Source organism: Balaenoptera acutorostrata, chromosome 10 (assembly GCF_949987535.1).
Source record: "Balaenoptera acutorostrata chromosome 10, mBalAcu1.1, whole genome shotgun sequence".
Classification (NCBI taxonomy): Eukaryota; Metazoa; Chordata; class Mammalia; order Artiodactyla; family Balaenopteridae; genus Balaenoptera; species Balaenoptera acutorostrata.
The window spans coordinates 48,303,431-48,328,260 of NC_080073.1; the positions used below are offsets into that span (position 1 = coordinate 48,303,431).

General features: G+C 44.8%; 1 protein-coding gene across 6 annotated transcripts in view; it reads right to left on the minus strand.

Moving 5' to 3' along the window:
• LOC103008692 (exo/endonuclease G) overlaps positions 1-24,830 on the minus strand; it is a 62,663-nt gene that overhangs the window by 4,983 nt on the left and 32,850 nt on the right. For 3 of the 6 annotated variants that reach the window (XR_009009385.1, XR_009009384.1, XR_009009387.1), the window contains one exon: positions 18,013-24,736. The gene's annotated coding sequence lies outside the window, so the exon portion shown is untranslated. Of the gene's footprint in view, positions 1-18,012; positions 24,737-24,830 lie in introns of those variants that run through there. The other 3 variants (XR_009009389.1, XR_009009388.1, XR_009009386.1) reach the window with 3 other exon arrangements.

Consider the following 24,830-nt stretch of genomic DNA (forward strand, 5'->3'; position numbering starts at 1 on the left):
TTTAAAAAAAATCTACATGTGGAACAATCCTCACACAATACCTACTGAACACTAGCAGAAGATCTCAGACATCCAGAAGAGCAAGAAAGATCTCCACATAATGAGATAGGATAAAAGGAAAAAAAAGGAAGAAAACAGGACAGGACCTGCACCCCTGGGAGGGAGCTGTGAAAGAGGAAATGTTCCCTCACCCTGGGAAGCCCCTTCACTGGTGCAGAGATCAGCTGGGACAGAAAGGGAGCTGCAGAGACTTGGAGGAGGGCGCAGCAGCCGGTTTGCAGCAGACAAAACAGAGACCTGCACAAAGGATCTGTGCTACTTTGTGCAGTTCTCAGCCCAAGATGCATGCCTGCTGGTATGTGCAGGGGCTGGGTGCTGAAACTTGGGCTTCAGAGGACAGACCAGGGGAGAGGACTGGGGTTGGCTGCACGGAGACAGCCTGAAGGGGCTGGAGTATAGTATGTGCCCAAGCGGGGTGTGCGCGGAAGAAGCCCAGGCCAGCCACAGAAGCAAAGCGCCATTGTTGAGGGGCAGGTGAAGGGAGGTGCAGGACCACCATAGCAGCCTCCTTCTTGGTGCCACCTCTATGAGCTCTGGGAGCGCACAGGTGCCAGCAAGTTGCCCACCCTTCTAGGCGGGGCTGAAATCAGATCTGATCCCCAGGGACTGCATGACATAGGAAGCAGGCCTGAAACCTAAGCCCTCTCCCCATGGCTGTGCGATCTGCGGCTTTATGTCACTGCCGCTGGAGTACAGTTGATTTACAATATTACATTAGTCTCAGGGGTACAACATATTGATTTAATATTTTTATAGATTATGCTCCACTTAAAGTTATGGCAAAATAATGGCTGTATTTTCCTGTGTTGTACAATATATCCTTGTTTGTTTATTTTCTACATAGGCGTATTGGATTAAGAGAAACAAACTACTATCTTTCCCTCCCTGCTTCCCTCTCCCCACCAGTAACCACTAATTTGTTCTCTGTGAGTCTATTGCTGTTTTGTTACATACATTCCTTTCTTGCATTTTTTAGATTCCACATGTAAGTGAGAACATAGAGTGTTTTTCTTTCTCTAACTTATTTCACTAAGGTATTATATAATACATTCTAGGTCCATCTATGTTGCTGCAACTGGCAGAATTTGATTATTTTTTAATGGCTGAGTAATAGTCTATTGTGTATACACACCACATCGTCTTTATACATCTTCTAATCCAAGAGCATGGGATTATCTTTCCATTTCTTTGAATCCTCTTTAATATTCTTTATTAATGTTTTATAGTTCTCAGCATATAAGTCTTTCACCTCCTTGGCCAGGTTTATTCCTAGGTTTTGTGGGGTTTTTTTGGGTGCGATTTTAGAAGGTATTATTTTTTTACATTTCCTTTCTGATATTACATTGTTAGTGTAAAGGAATGCAAATGATTTCCAAATGTTAATCTTATATCCGTCTACTTTGCTGAATTAATTTATTAGATTTAGTAGCTTTTATGTGGAGTCCTTAGGGTTTTCTATATATAGTACCATGTCATCTGTATATAGTGATGATTTTACCTCTTTCCTTCCAATTTGGATACCTTTTATTTATTTCTCTTGTCTGATTGCTGTGGCTAGAACTTCAATACTATGTTGAAGAGAAGTGGTGAGAGTGGGCATCCTTGTCTTGTTCTAGATTTCAGGGGGAAGGCTTTCAGCTTGTCACTGTTCAGTATGATATTGGCTGTGGGTTTGTCACAAATGGCTTTTATTATGTTGAGATATGTTCCCTCTATTCCCACTTTGGTAAGGGTTTTTATCATGAATGGATGTTGAATTTTGTCAAGTGCTTTTTCTGCATCTGTTGAGATGGTAATGTGGTTTTTGACTTTTCTTTTGTTAATGTGGTGTATTACATTGATTGATTTGTGTATGTTGAACCATCCTAGTGAACCTGGGATGAATCCCACTTGGTCGTGGTGTATGATCTTTTTTATGTGTTGTTGGATTCAGTTTGCTAATATTTTGTTAAGAATTTTTCCATCTATATTCATCAAAGATATTGGCCTGTAATGTTCTTTTTTAAAATTTTTATTTATTTATTTTTGGCTTTGGCTGCATTGGGTCTTCATTGCTGCACGCGGGCTTTCTCTAGTTGCAGCGAGTGGGGGCTACTCTTCGTTGTGGTGCACAGGCTTCTCATTGTGGTGGCTTCTCTTGTTGTGGAGCATGGGCTCTAGGCACACTGGCTTCAGTAGTTGCGACACTTGGGCTCAGCAGTCGTGGCTCGTGGGCTCTAGAGTGCAGGCTCAGTAGTTGTGGTGCACGGGCTTAGTTGCTCTGCAGCATGTGGGATCTTCCTGGACTAGGGATTGAACCCATGTCCCCTGCATTGGCAGGCGGATTCTTAACCACTGTGCCACCAGGGAAGCACAGTGGTTTGTTTTTTTTGTTTGTTTTTGTGGGGGTTTTTTTGCTTTATACTTATTTTAATTTCTGCACTGGAAAAGAAAAGGAAGGTGTAAATGAGGACAGGTTAGTTTACAGTGACTCCATCTTCGCCTTTAAATTAATCTTTGCTCTTGGGAACAGAGGGGGATGGAGAGACAGGAAAACATCAAAGCACAAGAGTGAACTGGTGACCAAAATGCCTCCCCGTCCAGCTAACTAGGGATCTAAAAGCCTGGAGGCAGTGCCGTAAACACTGACAGACGTCAGTTAAGATACATTAAAAAAAAAAAAATCCCCATAATTCCATTCTCAAAATCAAGCACAAAAACTGACAGTGAAACATGGTTTCCACGTGTGCCCATCGGCCCGGAATGAGCACCACCTGCTCTACTGCATTGGCCCTGCTGGACAGGAAGGACCCACAGGTAGGGAGTGGGAGGGGATGCAACCTCCCAGAGCCACAGGCGGGTCTGTGTGCCTTGGAGGCTCTGCCTCTGGAATGTTCCACGCGGGCAGGTGGTGGGTTTGAGTCATGCGCCACATGTGGTTGAAGTGCTCACTTTATTTTCCATGTGCAAACTGTCACCTCTTTTTCATTTCTTATTTTGTTTATTTGGGTTCTCTCTCTTTTCTTCTTGGTGAGCCTGGCCAGAGGTTTGTCAATTTTGTTTACCCTTTCAAAGAACCAGCTCTTGGTTTTGTTGATTTTTTCTGTTGTTTTTTAAATATTTATTTTATTTATCTCCACCCTGATCTTTATTATTTCCTTCTTTCTGCTGACTTTAGGTATTGTTATTCTTTTTCTAATTCTTTTAGGTGGTAGGTTAGGTTGTTTACTTGAGATTTTTCTTGTTTTTTTGACGAAGGCCTGTATTGCTATGAACTTCCCTCTAAGAACTGCTTTTGCTGCGTCCCATAGATTTTGTATGGTTGTGTTTTCACTGTCATTTGTCTCAAGGTATTTTTTAAATTTCCTTTTTGATTTCGTCATTGACCAATTGGTTTTTTAGTAACGTGTTACTTAGTCTCCATGTAATTGTTTTTTTCTCATTTCTTTTCCTGTGGTTGATTTCTAGTTTCATGCCATTGTGGTCAAAGAAGATGCTTGAAATAATTCCTATACTCTTCAATTTGTTGACGTTAGTTTTGTGCCATAGTATGTGGTCAATCCTAGAGAATGTGCCATGTGCACTTGAAAAGAATGTGTATTCTGATTTTTGTTTAATGTAATGTCCTGAAAATATCAATTAAGTCTAACTGTTCTATTGTATCATTTAGGATCTCTGTTTCCTTATTGATTTTCTGTCTAGAAGATCTGTCCATTGATGTGAGTGGGGTGTTAAAATCTCCTACTATTATTGTATTCCTGTCAGTTTCTCCTTTTATGTCTGTATTTGTTTTATGTATTTGGGTGCTCCTATATTAGGTGCATGTATGTTGATGAGTATAAAATCCTCTTCTTGTATTGATCCTTTTATCATTATATAGTGTCCTTCTTTATCTTTCTTTATAACCTTTGCTTTAAAGTTATTGTCTGATATGAGTCTTGCAACTCCTGCTTTCTTGTCATTTCTGTTTGCATGAAATACCTTTTTCCATCCCCTCACTTTCAATCTATGTGTGTCCTGTGCCCTAAGATGGGTCTCTTGTAGGCAACATACTGTAAGCTCTTGTTTTTTTAATCCAGTCTGCCACTCTATGTCTTTTGATTGGAGCACTCAGTCTGTTGACATTTTTTTTTTAAAGTTCATACTTTATTCAGATATCCTTAGTGTTTTTTTAAGTTTTTATTTATTTTATTTATTTATTTTTGGCTTTGTTGGGTCTTTGTTGCTGTGCACGGGCAGCTAGCGGGGGCTGCTCTTCATTGCAGTGCATGGGCTTCTCATCGCGGTGGCTTCTCGTTGCGGAGCATGGGCTCTAGGTGCATGGGCTTCAGTAGTTGTGCCATACAGGCTTAATTGCTCTGCGGCATGTGGGATCTTCCCGGACCAGGGCTCAAATCCATGTACGCTGCATTGGCAGGTGGATTCTCAACCACTGCACAGCAGGGAAGCCCTCCACTGACATTTATGGTAATTATTGATACATATGTATTGCCATTTCAAACCTTGTTTTCCAGTTGATTCTTTGTTTCTTCTTCATTCCTTTCTTTTTCTTTTTCCTTTTGTGGTTTGATGATTTCCTTTTATTTTATGCTTGTGTTCTCTTCGTTTTGGTTTTTGTGAATCTGTTGTATGTTCTTGATTTGTGGTTGCCCTGTTTTTCAAGTATTGTTAACTCCTTGCTATATCTGCTTGCTTTAGATGGATAGCCATATAGGCTTAAACACATTCTAAAAAAAAAAAAAAAAAGAATCTGCATTTTCTTACTCTCCTTCCCCACATTTTATGATTTTGATGTCCCTTTTTACATCTTCATGTTTATCCTTTTGCTGTTCCTTGTGTTTATCATTGCTTTCACAAATAGGTTTTTTTTTCTTTTTGATCCATATACTGGCTAATTTAAGTGATTTACTTTCCAATTGTGGTTTTCTCCTTTCTATTTCTTCTTGCATCTTTTCTATTTAGAAATGACCTTTCAATATTTCTTTTAGGATAGGTTTAGTATTGCTGTATTCTTTTAGTTTTTGCTTGTTTGAGAAATTCTTTATTTCTCCTCCTATTCCAAATGAAAATCTTGCTGGGTATTCTAGATTGCATATTTTTCTCTTTCAAGACTTAGAATATATTTTGTCACTCTCTTCCTGCCTGCAGTGTTTCTGTAGAGAAATCAGCTGATAGACTCATGGGGGTTCCCTTGTAAAGAACTCTGTTTTTCTCTTGCTGACTTTAGAATCCTCTCTTTAACTTTTGCCATTTTTATTATAATATATCTTGGTGTAGGTCTGTTTGGGTTCATCTTGTCTGGGACCCCCTGTGCTTCCTGTATCTGGATATCTGTTTCCTTCTTTAGGTTTGGGAACTTTTCAGCCATAATTTCTTCAAATACATCTTCAATCCCCTTTTTCTTCTCCATCTGGAATCCCTATAACACGTAGATTGGCCTGCTTTATATTATCCCATAGGTCTCTTATATTGCTTTCTTTTTTCCTTTGGCTTTTTGTCTTCTCTTCTGATTGGGTAATTTCCATTATTCTATCTTCCAGATCACTTATTCTTTCTTCCACATTATTCATTCTGCTATTCACTGCCTTGAGCTCAGCTTTCATCTCGGGAAATGAATTTTCTAATTTTTCTTGGCTCCTCCTTATAGTTTCTAGTTCCTTTTTACAGTAATCTGCATTTCTGTTGATAGACTTCCTTAATTCCTTCAGTATTTTCATTACCTCCTTTTTGAAATCAGTGTCTATTAGACTGAAGAGGTCTGTTTCATTGTTTGTTCCTTCAGGGGAATTTTCTTGGTTTTTTAGCTGAGAGTGGATCCTCTGCTTCTTTATTTTGGTTCTATGGTTCTATTTCTCTTAGTCTGTGAGTTTAGGAAAACAAGTATCTACTGTAGTCTTGGAGGGCTGTTTATATGCGGGGGCGTCCCTGTGTAGCTTGTGTGGGTTTAACATTTTTTTGGCATGAGGGCTGCTTTTGGTTTGGATGCTTGCCGTCTCTTACCTCAGCGTGTGCTGGCTGGTATCCCCTTGATAGGGGGTGTACAGGTGTGCAGGTGCATGGCTTGCACAGATTCCCAGGAAGGCAGGGGCAGTGGCTGGCTCCTAGTCATGGGTCCCTCTGCAGCGGCAGCGGTGGGTCACAGGCCCCTGGGGAAGATTGCCCTGGATCTCGGGACCCTAGGTGGCGGCGGTGGGTCGTGCGGCCTCTCGGAGGTGGGGGCAGTGGTCAGTGCCAGGTTGCAGGGCCATCAGCAGTGGTGGCGGACCATGCACACTCCTGGGGAAGTTGGCCCCAGATCATGGGACCCTTGGCAGTGGGCTAAGTAGGCTCCTGGGAGGGTGAGGGCAGTGACCTGCACCCACTCACAGGACCCTTGGTGGCGGTGGTGGCAGCAGTCCAGGCCCGTTCTGGAGTCCAAGATGGCAGCCACGGCTCATGCCCACTGCTGGAGCTCGAGAGGCGGTAGGCGGTGCCCTGCTGCCCGTGAGTGGGCAGAGAAGGAGCTCCTATGGCAGGCCCGCCTCTCTCCTCGTGTGCCCCACCCCCCGAAAATGGTGCCTTGACTCTCTGGCGGGCTCAGGCTTCTTCCCCAACTCCCTCAGTTGTGGCACACTGCACCCTCGCCCCCTCAGGCTGTCTCCACACAGCCGACCCCAGTCCTCTCCTCCGGGTCTGACCTCCGAAGCTGGAGCCTCAGCACCCAGCCCCCACCCGTCCCAGTGGGCGAGCGGACAAGTGTCTCAGGCTGTGGAGAGCCAGGCAGCACTGATCATGTATGCAGGTCTCTATCCGCTTTGCCCTCCAAACACCTGTTGCTGCACTCTGCTCTGAGGCAAAAACTCCCCCTCTGTCTCTGCCAGTGAGGGGACTTCCCAGTGTGTGGAAACCTTTCTACTTTCACAGCTCCCTCCCAGAGGCACAGGTCCTGTCCTGACTCCTTCTCTCTCTCTTTTTTTCTTCTGCCCTACCCTGTTACCTGGAGATTTTCTTGCCCTTTTGGAAGTCTGAGATCTTCTGGCAGTGTTCAAGTAGATGTTCTGTGAGAGTTGTTCCGCACGTAGATGTATGTTTGATGTATCTTTGGGGAGAAGCTGAGCTCCACGTCCTACTCCCCTGCCATCTTGATCCCATCCTACCCCAGGACATTTCTACAGGACAGGTGTTATTTACAGCCCCACAGGCCTTGTGACTATTAAGTGCCCAAGACCACCAGTTTTAACGTTGCTGTTACGGGAAATGGCCACAAGGCGGCAGGATTTCTTCATGCCCCACGCTGGGAACTTGGGCAACCAGAGCCTTAGTGAAAGTCGCGTTTCTGGGTTGTAAATTGGAGTGAACATGCCAAAACAAACATGCAAGTGATGCTGTCTCATTACTTCTTCCCCCTTACCCTTCACCCCTGGGACAAATGCCAACCCCTGCAAATCGCTCTACTGAGGGTGCTGTCCTCCGGAGGTGGGGCGACTGTGAAGAAGGAGGATGGAGGTGGGAACCTTCCCAGCTGGAGACGTGGAGACCAGGTGACTTTCCAAAGCTCTTGCAGCCCAGAGGGTCTACCCTGCTTTACGTGCGCTGGGCTTGGTTTAGCTGTAGGAGTGCCGGCCTGGATCGGGAGATGGTGGTCCCACGCACAGGGGACCAGGCACTGCTGGTCCAGGGAGGGCTCTTTTCCTGGCACATCCTTCCCAGCCCCGAGTCCCTGGACAGGCCAGGCCTTGGGACCGAAGCCTGCCAAGGCTCCAGCGGTGGGACACCAGCTTGGGTCAGCGAGGCCTGAGGTGATCATAGGAGGCATTTCTTTGTTTTCGTATTTTTTTTTTTAATTTTAATTTTCTAGTGGAGTATAGTTGATTTACAATGTTGCGTTATTTCAGGTGTTTGGCAACTTGCTTCAGTTATACATAGACATATATCTGTTCTTTTTTGGATTCTATTCCCATATAGGTTATTACAGAGTGTTGAGTAGAATTTCCTATGCTATACAGTAGGTCCTTGTTGATTATCTGTTTTATACATATTAGTGTATATATGTTAATCCCAACCTCTCATTTATCCCTTTCCCCTACCTTTCCCCTGTGGTAAACATAAGTGTGTTTTCTAAGTCTGTGAGTCTGTTTCTCTTTTGTAAATGACTTCCTTGGTATCAATTTTTAGATTCCACCTATAAGTGATATCATATGATATTTATCTTCCTCTCGGATTTGATGCCAAAATCTTGGCTTTCTGTGCACCAATGCCGAACAGAAATATGGAGACAGAGTTTTGGAGAAAAAGGAAAATAGCTTTATCTTTGACAGGGAAAGGGGAAAATACAGCGCACTAGCACCTCAAGAACTGTGACCCCCTTCCCTGGGGGATCAGGGGAAGTCCTATAGGTGAGGCTCGAAGTCCGGGGTAGGTGATAAGGATCAAAGTGGTGAAGGTCTGCATTTTTTTTCTTTCTGCATTATTTCAAAACAGTCACAGCTAGCGTCAGGCAACCCAGTAATTGGGTCCGTTCGTCTCTAAATTATCAGCCTTTCTGAAATGCAGAATGCTACAAGGGGAGATTTGCTACAGGGGAGTGCAAGGAGTGTAAACACAAAGTGCAGGATGTAATTCACACAAGATAAGAGTGTGTTAGGGGCAGGATATAATTCAAACAGAGTTAAGGAGTGATAGGTGCAGGATGTAATTCACATAGTGTCAGAGAGTGTTAGAGGTTAGCTTTGTGAAAACCAAATCTAGTTACAGACACTACAGATGAGTGATAGTTAAAATGAAACTAGGATTGATTACCTCTTTCAGGCCAGTTTATGTTTCTCCTCTAGCCTGTTTACTGTTCACTTTCTTTTCCTTGTTAACAGGAGAGGAAAAACCTCATTTCTATTTTTGTTGCAACAGACTTACTTCACTTAGTATGATCACCTCTGGGTCCATCCATGTGGCTGCAAGTGGCATTATTTCATTCTTTTCATGACTGAGTAATATTCCATTGTTTCAATCTACCACTTCTTCTTTATCCATTCATCTGACGATGGACAATTTGGTTGCTTCCATGTCTTGGCTATTGTAAATAGTGCTGCAGTGAACTTTGGGGTGCATGTGTGTTTTTGAATTATGGTTTTCTCTGGATATATGCCAAGGAGTGGGATTCCTTGATCATATAGTAGCTCTATTTTCAGTATTTAAGGAACCTCCATACTGGTCTCCATACTGTCTGTTACCACTTTAAAAATCTCACCAACAGTGTAGGAGGGATCTCTATCCTTCACGCCCTCTGCAGCATTAATTGTTTGTAGACATTTTGATGATAATCATGCGGCCTGTTGTGACGTGATACCTCGTTGTAGTTTTTTTTTTTTTTTTTTTAAATTTTTTATTTATTTATTTATTTATTTTTGGCTGTGTTGGGTCTTCGGTTCGTGCGAGGGCTTTCTCCAGTTGCGGCAAGCGGGGGCCACTCTTCATCGCGGTGCGGGGACCGCTCTTCATCGCGGTGCGCGGGCCTTTCTCTATCGCGGCCCCTCCCGTCGCGGGGCACAGGCTCCAGACGCGCAGGCTCAGCAATTGTGGCTCACGGGCCCAGCTGCTCCGTGGCATGTGGGATCTTCCCAGACCAGGGCTCGAACCCGTGTCCCCTGCATTAGCAGGCAGATTCTCAACCACTGCGCCACCAGGGAAGCCCTCGTTGTAGTTTTGATCTGCATGTCTCTAACAATTACCGATGTTGAGTATCTTTTCATGACCTTTCTTTAAACAGTGTGAGTAAAATTTGGCTGCTGCAACTGCCTTCTTGAAAATTTGCAATCTTTGTATTGTTTTTTGATTACCTACACAAGGACATTTCTTGAGGGCAGGAGTCATTTACATCCCTGTAGTCCTGGTGAATACTGAGTGCCCGAAAGCACTAGTTTTAAATCTTGGCACAATCTTGTTGGAAAGGAAACTGGTAACAGCCAGTATAAAGAACAGTATGGAGGTTCCTTAAAAAACTGCAAATAAAGGTACCAGATGATCCGGCAATCCCACTCATGGGGGTATATCCAGAGAAAACCCGTATTTGAAAAGACCCACACACCGCAATGTCCACTACAGTAGTATTTACAATAGCCAAGACATGGAAGCAATGAAAATGTTCACCAACAGATGAATGGATAAAGAAGATGTGGGGGCTTCCCTGGTGGCGCAGTGGTTGAGAATCTGCCTGCTAATGCAGGGGACACGGGTTCGAGCCCTGGTCTGGGAAGATCCCACATGCCACGGAGCAGCTGGGCCCGTGAGCCACAACTACTGAGCCTGCGCGTCTGGAGCCTGGGCCCCGCAACGGGAGGGGCCGCGATAGTGAAAGGCCCGCGCACCGCGATGAAGAGTGGCCCCCACTTGCCGCAACTGGAGAAAGCCCTCGCACGAACCGAAGACCCAACACAGCCAAAAACTAAATAAATAAATAAATAAATAAATAAATAAAGTAGCTATAAAAAAAAAAAGAAGATGTGGTACATATAGACAATGGAGTATTACTCAGGCATTAAGAAGAATGAAATAATGCCACCTACCGCAACACAGATGGACCTAGAGATGATCAGACTCAGTGAAGTAAGCCAGAAAGGGAAAGACAAAGATCACATGATATCACTTATAGGAGGAAACCAAAAATTGATACAAATGAAGTCATTTACAAAGCAGAAACAAACTCACAGACTTAGAAAACAAACTTATGGTTACCAAAGGGGAAAGGTGGCAGAAGGGATAAATGAGGAGGTTGGGATTAGCACATAAACCCCAATATATATAAAATAGATAATCAACAAGGACATTCTGTATAGCACAGGGAACTCTACTCAACACTCTTTAATAACCTATATGGGAAAGGAATCGGAAAGAGAACAGATATATGTCTATCTATAACTGAATCACGTTGCCAAACACCTAAGAAAACACAACACTGTAAATCAACTATACTCCACTAGAAAATAAAAATTAAATTTAAAAAAAAAACCTAAAACAAAGAAATGCCTCCTATGATCACCTCAGGCCTCGCTGACCCAAGCTGGTGTCCCACCGCTGGAGCCTTGGCAGGCTTCGGTCCCAAGGCCTGGCCTGTCCAGGGACTCGGGGCTGGGAAGGATGTGCCAGGAAAAGAGCCCTCCCTGGACCAGCAGTGCCTGGTCCCCTGTGCGTGGGACCACCATCTCCCGATCCAGGCCGGCACTCCTACAGCTAAACCAAGCCCAGCGCACGTAAAGCAGGGTAGACCCTCTGGGCTGCAAGAGCTTTGGAAAGTCACCTGGTCTCCACGTCTCCAGCTGGGAAGGTTCCCACCTCCATCCTCCTTCTTCACAGTCGCCCCACCTCTGGAGGACAGCACCCTCAGCAGAGTGGTTCTCCAAGGGTTGGGTTCTGCCCCGGGCAAGAAGGGTAAGGGGGGAAGAGGTAATAAAACACAACCCCCTGGAATTTCTCTTTTTTTTTTTTTGGCCCTGGGGCTTGTGGGATCCTAGTTCCCCGACCAGGGCTCCAACCCGCACCCCCTGCATTGGAAGCGAAGAGTCTTAACCACTGGACACCAGGGACACTCCCTTGGGTGTTTGTTCTAGCACATACCACTCAAAGTTACAACTGGGGAACACAACTTTCCCTAAGGTTGTTGTTGCAGGAGTAACCAGAGCTGGGTATGAGAAAATGCTGCCGCCTTGTGGCTGGTTCCTGAAACAACAACTTTAAATCTGGTGCTCATGGGCACATGTTCATATTCACAAGGCCTGGGGGGCTGTAAATGACACCTGCCCTCAAGAAATGTCCTGTGGTAAGCAATCCAAAAAACATTCAAATCAGGGCAGAATGTCACAAAACCAATTTCAAGAGGTAACTTTTACTCATACTGTTTAAAAAAAAAGCACATGCCAAGATGCTCAACATGACTAATTATTAGAGGAACACAAATCAAAACTGCAGCGAGGTCTCACCTTGCACCAGTCACAATGGCCATTGTCCAAAAGTCTACAAAGTATAATAGCTGGAGATGGCATGGAGAAAAGGGAACCCTCCTAAGCTACTGGTGGGAATGGCAACTGGTTGGTAACAGCCACTATAGAGAACAGTACGGAGGTTCCTTAAACATCTACAGAAAGCTACCAGATGATCCGGCAATCCCACTCCTTGTGGTATATCCAGAGAAAACCCGTATTTGAAAAGACCCATGCACCCCAACATCCATTGCAGCAGTATTTACAACAGTGAAGACACAGAAGGAATCCTATGTTCACAGACAGATGAATGGATAAATAAGTTTTGGTATGTACAGACCATGGAGTATTATTCAGCCTTAAAAAGAATGAAATAATGCCACTTGCAGCAACACAGACGGACCTTGAGATGATCATATTGTTGCTGAAACTTCTCCTCTGGTCACCCATACCGAATAGGAAGGCGGAGACAGAGTGTTGTGTGAAGTAAAAGTGTAGCTTTTATTGCTTTGTCAGGCAAAGGAGGCCACAGTGGTCTAATGCCCTCAAGAGTCTGTGGCCCACCCTGGAGGGGGTAGTGAGTAGTTTTATAGTGTTCAAGAAGCAGGGCATGATCAGCTCATGGACAATTCTCAGATTGGTTGGCATCGAGGTGAAATTTCAAACTTCATTAACCTTCGGTTTTCATCCAGTCTAGGGTCTATGTTCTTGCTGTCAGTAGTTTTCAGCTGGAGGGGACTGCTTCCCATAAAAAGAACTCAGGAATGTGTGTCAGGCCTTTATATCTTTCAGGAAACTCTAAGTTGGGTGATTCTGCTACTTGGCAGAAGTATAGTCTAAATTCTTACCAGTTCCCCAGCCCATCTGCTATTGTTTGTTTCTACATCTTCACATTTCCCAATCACTGACTCTTGAGTCAGCGTTTTTCTTCAAAGAGAAGGACACAGGTGCTTGTACATGGTTTCAATCCCCCTTTTTCTTTGATATTCCTCAGTTGAGGAGGAATAGGTGCAGAACATGAAAGGGAATGTTTTAGATTGAGAGGTTAATCATAAACTTGGCAGAAGAACTGTCAGTCCATCTCTGTTTCAATTTTCCCCTTCTCTGTGGGAATGGGGTGACAACCACTCTGGTTACTTCCTGCTGATGTGGGGTGTAGTCCTGACTAATTGGGGGAATGAACACAGAGTTGGAAATAATCTCGAATTCGAAGCTTAGCATCAATATTTTGTATTAAGAAAATATTACCTCTCTGATTGCTTTGTCATAGCACCTAGACAAACATTTGAAAATTATTAGACATATTACAATGCAGATAATGGTTAAAATACACCTTTGTAGTATTTTTCAAAATAATCCTCCTATTTTAGATGGCAACCAGGAAAATAAGTTTTGGAGTGTTTCCTTTTTACAGATATTTAGTAACCAAGTAGGCTTTTGCTGGGAGGCTATAGCTTGAGCTGTCTCATTTGCTATTACTATTTTTAAAGTAGGAAAAAGGTTTCATAGTTACAAGAAGACCTTGAAAGGATAAGGTTGCAGTTGGCAGGTGCTATTAGATATTGTTTTGAAAATGGCTGATGGTGTCCTTAAGTCTGATAAAGTTTAGAGAACTCAAGTTTTCAGTAGTATAGGAACGTGTCTGAACCCACATCCATACTGGCCACCTAGTTCCATTTTGGACGTCTGAACCAGTTATTTCATTTTGATTTTTTTAATGGCTAAAGCAGATGTACAATGCATGTTTAATAGACCCAAAACAGGCTGTTTTGGTTACCCTAAATTTCAAATTCAGTCATGTACAAGCCAGAATGATTTCCCCATACCTCAACATGTGAAAATTTCTTCCATCATTTTCCCTTTTCGACTGCAAATATTTCCATAAATGGCATTGATAATCAATATGTTTTTCCAACGTTGCCAGAGTGGTGGCCCAGTTGCCTGCTCTGGGTCCATATATGTCCCTCAGTCCTATGCCTTTTTTTTTTTTTTTTTTTTTTGTTTAGTTCTCCACGTTGGGGGAAAACTAATCAGATATCATGAACAGGCTCAGAGGTATGTTAATGGGGAAATGCTTTGTAGGCTATACAGTTTATCACTTGTACTTAATTGTCACGCAAGCATTGTACGTGTGCGCTTAGCAATACACTTAAAACAAGCAGTGATACATGTCATGAATATTTATACTCTGTGACAACTTCACTAGAGAATTTTTTTTTCATGCTGAACACTGGGGTCAAAAGTATGGTTAGAAGTAAAACAATAACTTTGTTTTGATAGGAAGACAAACATTTGATGAACAGTGCAGTTGAATTAGTTGGATGGTTCTTACGGGCCTGGTCCAGATTTTTATGTCAGCTGTCTTCCACTGCTGTTATCTTCTTTTCATCCTGGTGTGGGTGTCGTTTGGAGTTAGCAGTCTTTTCTATAGACATTCAAATGTAGAGGCCCTTCTTAAATGGGAAATATGAATTCGAGTCAATTCCCTTCAGTTTTGTGGTACATATCATAGTTAAGAGTATCTTTTAAGGGTCTTTTTATTTAGTTTGCTGACAGTCCTTTAAATAATGTCTTTTCCACTCTACATAATCTCTTAGGTGTAGGTCACAGGGCATCTGAGATTGGCTTTAGAAACAAGCTTAGAATATTCTTTTACTAGTTCAATTAAACTTTATAATAAGGTAACATAGCAATAAGGAGCCATCTTGGACATAGATAATAAATACAAAGCCTCAATAAATATAAAACTTCAATATCCGCAAAGGTATACTATTGAAACATAATTTTTCTGTCTAGATTATCCTCATTTTTTACTAAGTCCAGCCAAATTAAGGCTTTGTTCAAAATAAGTCTGGTTTCAATATACATGGCCTGATTATTCATATAAATGTAATTGCTCATATAGGCTCATTTATATTGGCTGCACTGGAACTTTTCATTAGGAATCACAGATCAAACTTTTTTTTTTTAATTTTATTTATTTATTTATGGCTGTGTTGGGTCTTCGTTTCTGTGCGAGGGCTTTCTCTAGTTGCGGCAAGTGGGGGCCACTCTTCATCGCGGTGTGCGGGCCTCTCGCTATTGCGGCCTCTCTTGTTGCGGAGCACAGGCTCCAGATGCGCAGGCTCAGTAATTGTGGCTCATGGGCCTAGTTGCTCTGCGGCATGTGGGATCTTCCCAGACCAGGGCTCAAACCCGTGTCCCCTGCATTGGCAGGCAGATTCTCAACCACTGCGCCACCAGGGAAGCCCCCAGATCAAACTTTTAAAAGGCCTCTCAAGGCCAGGCTTGCCTGCAGATTCTGCCTGTGATATCTATAGATCGGGTAAATTTGTCTCTTCTCCAGGTCTAAAGAGTATCTAGATTCCTGCACATGCCAAGAGACAGTCTTTTCCATTCACCTGATAAGGCTGCTCAGAACCCAAGAGTCTCCAATTTCTGGAGGAACCAGGCAGAGAGAAAAAAATATTTTAATTTTACCTACAGGTGTAAATTACCAAATTGTTGTAAATCATAAGTAGCTTGAAGAAAAGGGCTTTTCTATACCTGAAAAACAAAGATTAGAAGCCAGCAGTATGTCAGACAATTCATAAAAACTATAATTATATTTAGCAGTTAATTTAATCCCCTATAATTTATTTTGTTGTTTGAGTCCAGTTTTTCCATTAGTTTTGTTGACCTTGCTTGATGATTGAGGATGATAGTGACAGTGATAATTTCAAGAAATTTGTGACATTTTTGTTAAGTCTTGTATGATTTGTCCAGTGAAGTGGGTGTCTTGATCACTGGAGATGGTAGACACTATACTCCAAGTGGGAAACACATTTTCTAACCTTTTCCTTTTCATTGTGAGCCATTCCCTGCAGCCAGAGAAATCTTTAACCCATCTAATAGAAAATGAGGTTTGTCAGGGAGCCGGGAAAAGCCAAGAGGGCATCTTGGATTTCCCATAGCCCTGATTTTTAAAAATTTACAGCTATTGTTTATTCATTTTTAAATTCCCTGACTTAGGAGTAGACAATTTCCATGCTATAAGGGCAGCAGGACAGCAGATATCTGACAATGAGGGGATCAATGTTAACAACATAGAAAATTCTTTTCTCAAAGTACCTTTTTCACAACCCTTTTATCACTTTCTGGATTCATAATAATTTGTCCCTTATTTTTTTCCATCCAGAAACAACCAACTGTAGGACAAAATTTATTATCATCATTTTTTTCCTCAACAAAAATATCTGCAATCTTTATACCTTCTTTCACTGGCAATACATCTCCTACTTGCTTTACACACTGTAATGTTTCCCTTATCATTTTATTAGCTTTAATTACATATTATAATTTTTAACCCTTAAAAAAATGCTTGCACTTCCCTGGTGGCACAGTGGTTAAGAATCCGCCTGCCAATGCAGGGGACACAGGTTTGAGCCCTGGTCCGGGAAGATCCCACATGCTGTGGAGCAACTAAGCCCGTGCACCACAACTACTGAGCCTGTGCTCTAGAGCCTGCGAGCCACAACTGCTGAAGCCCAGGTGCCCAGAGCCTGTGCTCCGCAACAAGAGAAGCCACTGCAATGAGAAGCTCACGCACCACAACGAAGAGTAGCCCCAACTCGCCGCAACAAGAGAAAGCCTGCACTCAGCAACAAAGAGCCAATGCAGCCCCCCCCGCCAAAAAATTAATTAATTAATTAAAAAAAACCCAACCCTTAATCTCTAGTGAGAACCAAGAAGAAAGCAACTGAACTGTCTGTCATATTGGCATTCTCTGATTAGCAAACTTAGGAACATATTCTATAATCTCCAAAAACATGCATTTTCCCAAAGCACAATTTCTTTTCTCAAAGTGGCACAAGACATGTGTCTAATAAATGCAAACATCTTTAGTTTCCCTCTTGCAAGAAGACAAAAGTAGGTAAATTTAGATCTCATTTGTAAGCACTTACTTTTCTTTAAACCAATTAAATAGAGCTCATTTACAAATTAACCTCAGCAATATTATCCAAAGTCAAAGACACATACTGAGACATACATACAGACGGACAGAGATCTCATTGTTTCATCTTTTTATATTTCATCAGGCACTGTAATTAAACTTAGTTTATGAATAACAGAATACTCAAATTTACACATTTGATTTTAAAAGGCTTCTTTTTCTTCCCTCCTTTCCTGCCCCCCCTTGGCTTGAGGTTCTACTAATTAACCCAAGACTGAAGTCCCAGGCAAAGTGGGCTGTGTTTGTACTTCAAGGACATGATAAGAGTTACCTTCAAGTTTTCTCCTAAGAATATTTTTGTTCTCTCAGTGTTCTGAAAAAAAAGTATTTTATCAAGCCAGCTTTCTCTAACTGCACATGCAAAATGGACCAGTTTTGGAATTTCAAGAGTTTCATCTCAACCAGTTTTCTCTGGAGTCTAAAGAATACTGTGACCACATGGTGTTTGTTAAATTATTTTTTCCTTATTTATAGGTTTATAATTATAGGTTGACCAGGCTGCCACAATTTTCCCTAGTGGGCTGTCAGATGGAATCAAAGAAGCGCTTCCTACGTTGAGTCAAATTAAACACTTGCCAGCAAAACCAAAGGCAAACCAAATCCTTGTCGGGCAAACAGAAGCCACAAACAAACAAACAAAAAATACCAAACAGCCCAAGGCTCAAATTGGTTTCCAAGCTGCTACTTACAAACTGGATCTAAAAAATCCACCCCCCAGGGCTTCCCTGGTGGCGCAGTGGTTGAGAGTCTGCCTGCCAATGCAGGGGACACGGGTTCAGGCCCTGGTCTGGGAGGATCCCACATGCCGCGGAGCAGGTAGGCCCGTGAGCCACAACTACTGAGCCTGCGCGTCTGGAGCCTGTGCTCCGCAACAAGAGAGGCCGCGATAGTGAGAGGCCAGCGCACCGCGATGAAGAGTGGCCCCCGCTTGCCGCAACTGGAGAAAGCCCTCGCACAGAAACGAAGACCCAACATACAGCCAAAAAAAATAATAATAATAAATAAACAAATTTAAAAAAAAAAAAAAAAAAATCCACCCCCCCAAAAAATAAATAAAATAAAAAATTCCCAAACGGCAACAGAAGGTTCCCCAAACGGACAAGGTTGAGGGTCCTCGGAGTGCACGCCGGGGGGCTTACCGAAGTGCTGGCAGAGGTGCTGCAACGTCCCAAACGCTACCTTGCTGCTTCCCCAAAATATCTTCTCAGAGCAGGAAGTCCGGACCGGTGTGGGCAGAAGGAGAGGGGGATGACCTCAAGGCAAAGGTGGCCTTGGCAGCTGCTGACAGCTTCTCTCCTGTCTTCCATCCCCGCCTCGGAGCTCCAACTACCGAGACGGCAGGCCGGGTATGATCACGGCACAGCCCTACGGCAGGGGATCCCTGGCGATCCGGCCTCCAGAGGAGTCCTTCAACCCTCTGCTCTCTCGAAGGAGGCTGGTGTGGAGAGAAACCTCAGAGCGTCCGCTCAAACACAGGGGCGCCTCAAGGCCACCTGCACACAGGTTGATCCTGGATGAGCCCCCAAAATTCTATTGCCAAAACTCGGCATCTGTTCACCAGTGCCAAATAGAAATGCAGAGACAGAGTTTTGGGTGAAGTAGAAAAGAATAGCTTTTACTGCTTTGCCAGGCAAACAGGGCCACAGCGAGCTAATGCCCTCAAGACTGGAGGGGGTGATTAGCTCGCGGACAATTCTCGGATTGGTTGGCATCAAGGCGAAGTTTCAAGCTTCATCAACCTTCTGGTTTCAACCAGTCTAGGGTCTGTGTTCTTGTGGTCAGCACATCTGGAGAGGGTCTGCTTTCTGTAAAAACAACTCAGGAATGTGTGTCAGGCCTTTATATCTTTCAGGGAACTGTGGGTTTCATGATTCTGCTATGTGGCAGAATTATAGTCTAAATTGTTACCAGTTCCTCAGCCAAACAGCTATTCTTTGTTTCTCTATTTCACATTTCCCAATCATTAACTCTTGAGTCAGCATTTTATTACAAAAGACAAGGACACAGGGGCTTGTACACGGTTTCAATACTAACTGAAGTAAGTCAGACAAAGACAAGTATCATATGATATCACTGGATGAGGAATCTACAAATTGATACAAATGATCTAATTTACAAAACAGAAACACTCATAGACATAGAAAACAAATTTATGGTTACCAAAGGGGAAATGTGGCGCAAGGGATAAATGAGGAGGTTGGGACTAGCATATACACCCCAATATATATAAAATTCGTAATCAACAAGGACCTTCTGTATAGCACAGGGAACTCTACTCAACACTCTTTAATAACCTATATGGGAAAGGAATCTGAAAAAGAACAGATATATGTCTATGTATAACAGAATCAAGTTGCCGAACACCTAAAAAAACACAACATTGTAAATCAACTGTACTCCAATAGAAAACAAAAATTAAATTAAAAAAAAAATGCCTACAATGTTCCCCTCAGGCCTCAGTGACCTGGGCTAGTGTCACATCCCTGGAGCTTGAGCAGGCTTGGGTCCCAAGGCTGGACTGTCATGGGGCTGAGGGAGCTGGGGAGGATCTGCCAGCAAATGAAGCCCCCTTTGGACCTGTAGTGCCTGGTCCCCTCTGCACAGGACCACAATCTCTAGATCCAGGCGGGCCCTCCTACAGCTAAAACAAGCCCAGTACACCCAAAGAGTGGTGGACTCTCAGGGCCGGAAGAGCTTTGAAAAGTCACCTGGTCTCCACATCTCCTGCTGGGAAGGTTCCCACCTCCATCCTTCTTCCTTAGGGTCACCCCACCTCTGGACAATAGCACCTTCAGCAAAGTGGTTTTCCAGGGGTTGGGATTTGCCCCAGGGGTGAAACGGGTAAGGGGGGATGAAGTAATGAGACACAACCCTTCGGGTGTTTGTTCTGGCACATTCCACTCAATTTACAACCCAGGAACACACTGTTTAAAAAAAAAACGACAAGGGGGCTTCCTTGGTGGCGCAGTGGTTGAGAGTCTGCCTGCCAATGCAGGGGACACGGGTTCGAGCCTTGGTCTGGGAAGATCCCACATGCCGCGGAGCAACTGGGCCCGTGAGCCACAGCTACTGAGCCTGCGCGTCTGGAGCCTGTGCTCCGCAACAAAAGAGGCCGCAATAGTGAGAGGCCCGTGCATCGCGATGAAGAGTGGCCCCTGCTTGCCGCAACTGGAGAGAGCCCTCGCACAGAAACGAAGACCCGACCCAGCCAAAAATAAATAATTAATAAAAATTAAAAAAAAAAGACAAGATTCTCAGCATCACTAATTATTAGAGCAATGGAAATCAAAACTACAAAGAGGTATCACCTTTCACCAGTCAAAATAGCCATCATCAAAAAGTCTACAAACAACAGCAGTTGGAGAGGGTGTGGAGAAAAGGGAACCCTCCTAAGCTGCTGGTGGGAGTGGAAACTGGTAACAGCCACTATGGAGTACAGTATGGAAGTTTCTTTAAAAACTAAAAAGAGAGCTACCAGATGATCCAGCAATCCCAGTGCTGGGTGAATATCCAGAGAAAACCATAATTCAAAAAGACCCACGCACCACAATGTTCACTGCAGCACTCTTTACAATAGCCAAAACACTAGCAACCAAAATGTCCATCGACAGATGAATGGATAAATGAGATGTGGTACATACAGACAATGGAACATTACTCAGCCATTAAAAAGAATGAAATAATGCCATCTGCAGCAACACGGATGGACCTAGAGATGATCATACTAACTGAAGTAAGTCACACAGGGAAAGACAAACATCACATGATATCACTTAGAGGTGGAATCCAAAAGTTGATACAAATGAACTAATTTACAAAACAGAAGCAGGCTCACAGACTTAGAAAACAAACTTATGGTTACCACAAGGGAAGATGGGGAAAAGGGATAAATGAGGAGGTTGGGATTAGCATATACACCACAATATATATAAAATAATCAACAAGGACCTATAGTATAGCACAGGGAACTCTACTCAACACTCTGTAATAACCTATATGGGAAAATAATCCAAAAAAAGAATAGATATACGTCTATGTATAACTGAATCAAGTTGTTGAATACCTAAAACAAACACAACATTGTAAATCAACTGTACTCCAATATAAAGTAAAAATTAAATTAAAAGAAAAGAAGAAATGCCTACTATAGTCCTCTCTGGCCTCAGTGACCCAGGCTGGTGTCACATCAATGGAGCCTGAGCTGGCTTTGCTCTCATGGCTGGACTGTCCTGGAGCTGAGGGAGCTGGGGAGGATGCACCAGCAAATTAGCCCCCCTTGGACCTGTAGTGTCTGGTCCCCTCTGCATGGGATCACAATTTCTAGATCCAGGCGGGTCCTCTTACAGCTAAACAAAGCCTAGTGCAACCAAAGAATAGTGGACCCTCAGGGCTGTAAGAGCTTTGAAAAGTCACTTGGTCTCCACGTGTTCTGGTGGTGGGCTTCCCACCTCCAGCCTCCTTGCTTAGAGTCGCCCCGCCTCCGGACGACAGCACACTCAGCAGAGCGGTTTTGCAGGGGTTGGGATTTTACCCGGAGGTGAAAGGTAAGGGGGAGGAAGTAATGAGACACAACCCCCTTGGGTATTTCTTCTGGCACATTCCGCTGTAATTTAGAATCGCCAAACACAACTTTTGACTTTCCAAGGCTCTGGTTGCCCGAGTGTCCAAGCTGGGCATGAAGAAATCCTGCCGCCTTGGGGCCGTTTCCCGTAACAACAACTTTAAAACTGTTTCTCATGGGCACTTCATATTAACAAGGCCTGTGGGGCTGTAAATGACACCTGCCCTCTAGAAATGTCCTGGGGGAGGTAATCCAAAAAGAAGCCTGTCACAAAGCCAATTTCAAGAGGTAACTTTCACTCACACTCTTTAAAAAAAAAAAGCACATGACAAGATGATCGACATCCCTAATTATTATAGAAATGCAAGTTAAAGCTACAATGAGGTATCACCTTGTATCAGAGTGGCCATCATCAAAAAGTCTACAAACAATAAATGCTAGAGAGGATGTGGAGAAAAGGGAACGCTCCTACGCTGTTGGCGGGAATGTAAATTTGTTCAGCCAATAGAGAACAGTATGGAGATTCCTCAAAAGCTAAAAATAGAGTTGCCATATGATCCAGCAATTCCACTCCTGGGCATATATCCAGAAAAAACCATAATTTGAAAAGATACAGGGACTTCCCTGGCAGTCCAGTGGGTGAGACTCCGCACTTCCACAGCAGGCAGCGTGGGTTTGATCCCTGGTCAGGGAACTAGGATCCCGCATGCCGCCTGGCGTGCCCCCCCCCCAAAAAAAAACAAAGAAGAAAAGAAAAGATACATATACCCCAATGTTCACTGTGGCTATTTACAATAGCTAAGACATGGAAGCAACCTAAATGACCATATACCAATGAATGGACAAAGAAGATGTGGTACATAGAGACAATAGAATATTACTGAGCCATAAAAAAGAGTGAAATAATGCCATTTGCAGCAACATGGATGGACCTAGAGATAATCATACTAAGTGAAGTAAGTCAGACAGAGAAAGACAAATATCACATGACATCACTTATATGTGGAATCTTTAAAAAAATGATATAAATGAACTAATTTACAAAAGAGAAACAGACTCACAGACTTAGAAAATAAACTTATGGTTACCAAAGGGGAAAGGTGGAGAAAGGGAAAACCGAGGAGGCTGGGATTAGCATATACACCCTAATGTATATAAAACAGATAATCAACCAGGACCTACTGTATAACACAGGAATTCTGCTCAATACTCTGTAATAACCTTAAAAGAAAAAGAATTTGAAAAAGAATAGGTACAGGTGTATGTATAACCAAATCACTTTGCTGTATACCTGAAACTAACAGAACATTGTTAATCAACTATACAGTGCTCCCATGTAAAGTAAGAATTAAAAGCAAAACAAAACCATGAGGACAGGGTTTAAGTGCGCTTTACTCAGCACCGCGGCCGGTCCCTTGCTCAGTGGCTGGCACGTGGCAGTGGCTCAGTAACCCTTTGTGGCGCCCGTGGAGGTGGGGGAGGCTGGGGCACTCACCATAAGCAGTAAAGGGCCAGGCCTCCCCTCTGACACGCTCCAGGTCACTACCGCTTGGAATGGGCCAGTGCAGGAGCTCCTCACTGTTCTTGAAGCCAAAACTTGGATTCTGGGTGTGGGGCCCCTTGTGTGGGTCTCCATAGCTACCCGAAGTGGCCTGGGAGGTGTCAGGCGCATCTGGAGGGAAGCAAGAGAGGCCCTTGCAGTCACCACACTGCCACAGCTGTCACCCGGCCACTCTGGGGTGAGGCTGGGGTCCAGGTTCCATGAGGGACGGATGCCGGCTCCTGTGTCAGAAGGAAGGCATGCAGCTCAGGATCTCAGCCCTTGGCAGGGAGAGAGATGCTCCCGGACAGACGTCAGCTTTCACCCTGGGGCCAGGGCCCTGGCTGCTCCCTGCCCCGTGCCAGCCGCTCTTCCGCCTCAGCCTTGACGGCCTCGAGACTCAGTGCCGGGAGGCTGGAAGGGGCAGGGAGACAGCACAGGCACTCACTCCTACAGGCGGAGACAGAGCGGGCAGCGCAGAGAGCTAGGAGATGCCAAAGGCCACCGCGGATGGGCTGGGGAAGCCGCAGGACCGTGTCTCCTGCCCCGCCTGCACACCCCTCCAGCGCACCGTCCTGTGTGCTGCCTGCGGGCTGGGGAAGGCCAGGCCGGCCCGCTCGCACCACACCGTCTGGCCCCTGCCCCGTGCCTGGCACAGAGAGCAGCCCCGGAATGGTGGCACAAGAGACACCCCCTCAACCCAGCCGTTCACTGTCCACTGGGTTCACCTGGATCCTCTCCTCCATTTGAATCCTTCCTGCCCTTCTGTCCTCTTAGGTCCCCGGCTCCTATTCTCACCCACAGTCCCACCTTCCACTCTTTGTTCTTCTGCAAGGACGTCACCTACATGAGATCCTCGCCTACATGGAAAGGCAGGTGCGGATTCACACACATGCACGCTCAAGGCACAGTAACCAGGGTCCGTGTTGGGGAGCGAGCAGGGCGTGACCACAGGGAGATGCCTGAAATCCTAAGAAGGAACCTCAGGCGTCCTGTCCCCACCGCCCAGGACCAGGGGCCTCAGGACATTCCCAGGGACAGAGGCAGGCAGACAGGCCTGAGGTGGGGGCCGAGGGATTTGGTCCAGAAATGACACTCAAAGCCTGGCAGCTGCCAAGCTCTGTCTCAGGGGATCCTGGGGGGATCCCAGAGGGACCCCGGGGGCCCCCACCCAAGACGCCGCTCTCCTGTGGGTGTCCCAAGTCAGCCTGAAGGGCAGGGGACAGGGACGGGCCAAGCCCAAGCCCAAGCCCAAGCCCAGCACGTACAATCACCACTCCGACAAGCACTTCCTCCCAGGCCAGTTCACGGGGCTGGCATCCATGGGCAGCTGCCAGGCACCTGCTGCCGGAGAGAAAAGCCCCATCACCCCAGCGTTCGTGGAGGGAGGCGCCAGCTCGGATTCCAGAAAGGCGTGCAAGTCGAAGCAGAGCCCCCCTCCCCGGGTGTGGGCTGACGGGCGGCGGTACGTCCTGCCCTCCCACCCCGCTGTCCTCCGGCCCGGCCTCCGTGGGGCTGAGCTTGCCTCCTATATTTGCTCTTGGAGCCATGTCTCCTGGGGACCGCCTGTCTGCCACTCACCCTCTCGGGCTGCACTCCCTCTTCCTGGACAGCCAGGGACCAGGCTGCTTCTGCCTGCAAGGCTATGGGAGGTGCTGCAAAGACAGAGAACGGGGAGGGCTTGACCAAGAGGAGAGGCCGGCTCGACAGAGGTAATTGGGCCTCCTGTATCCTGTATTAATCCATCAC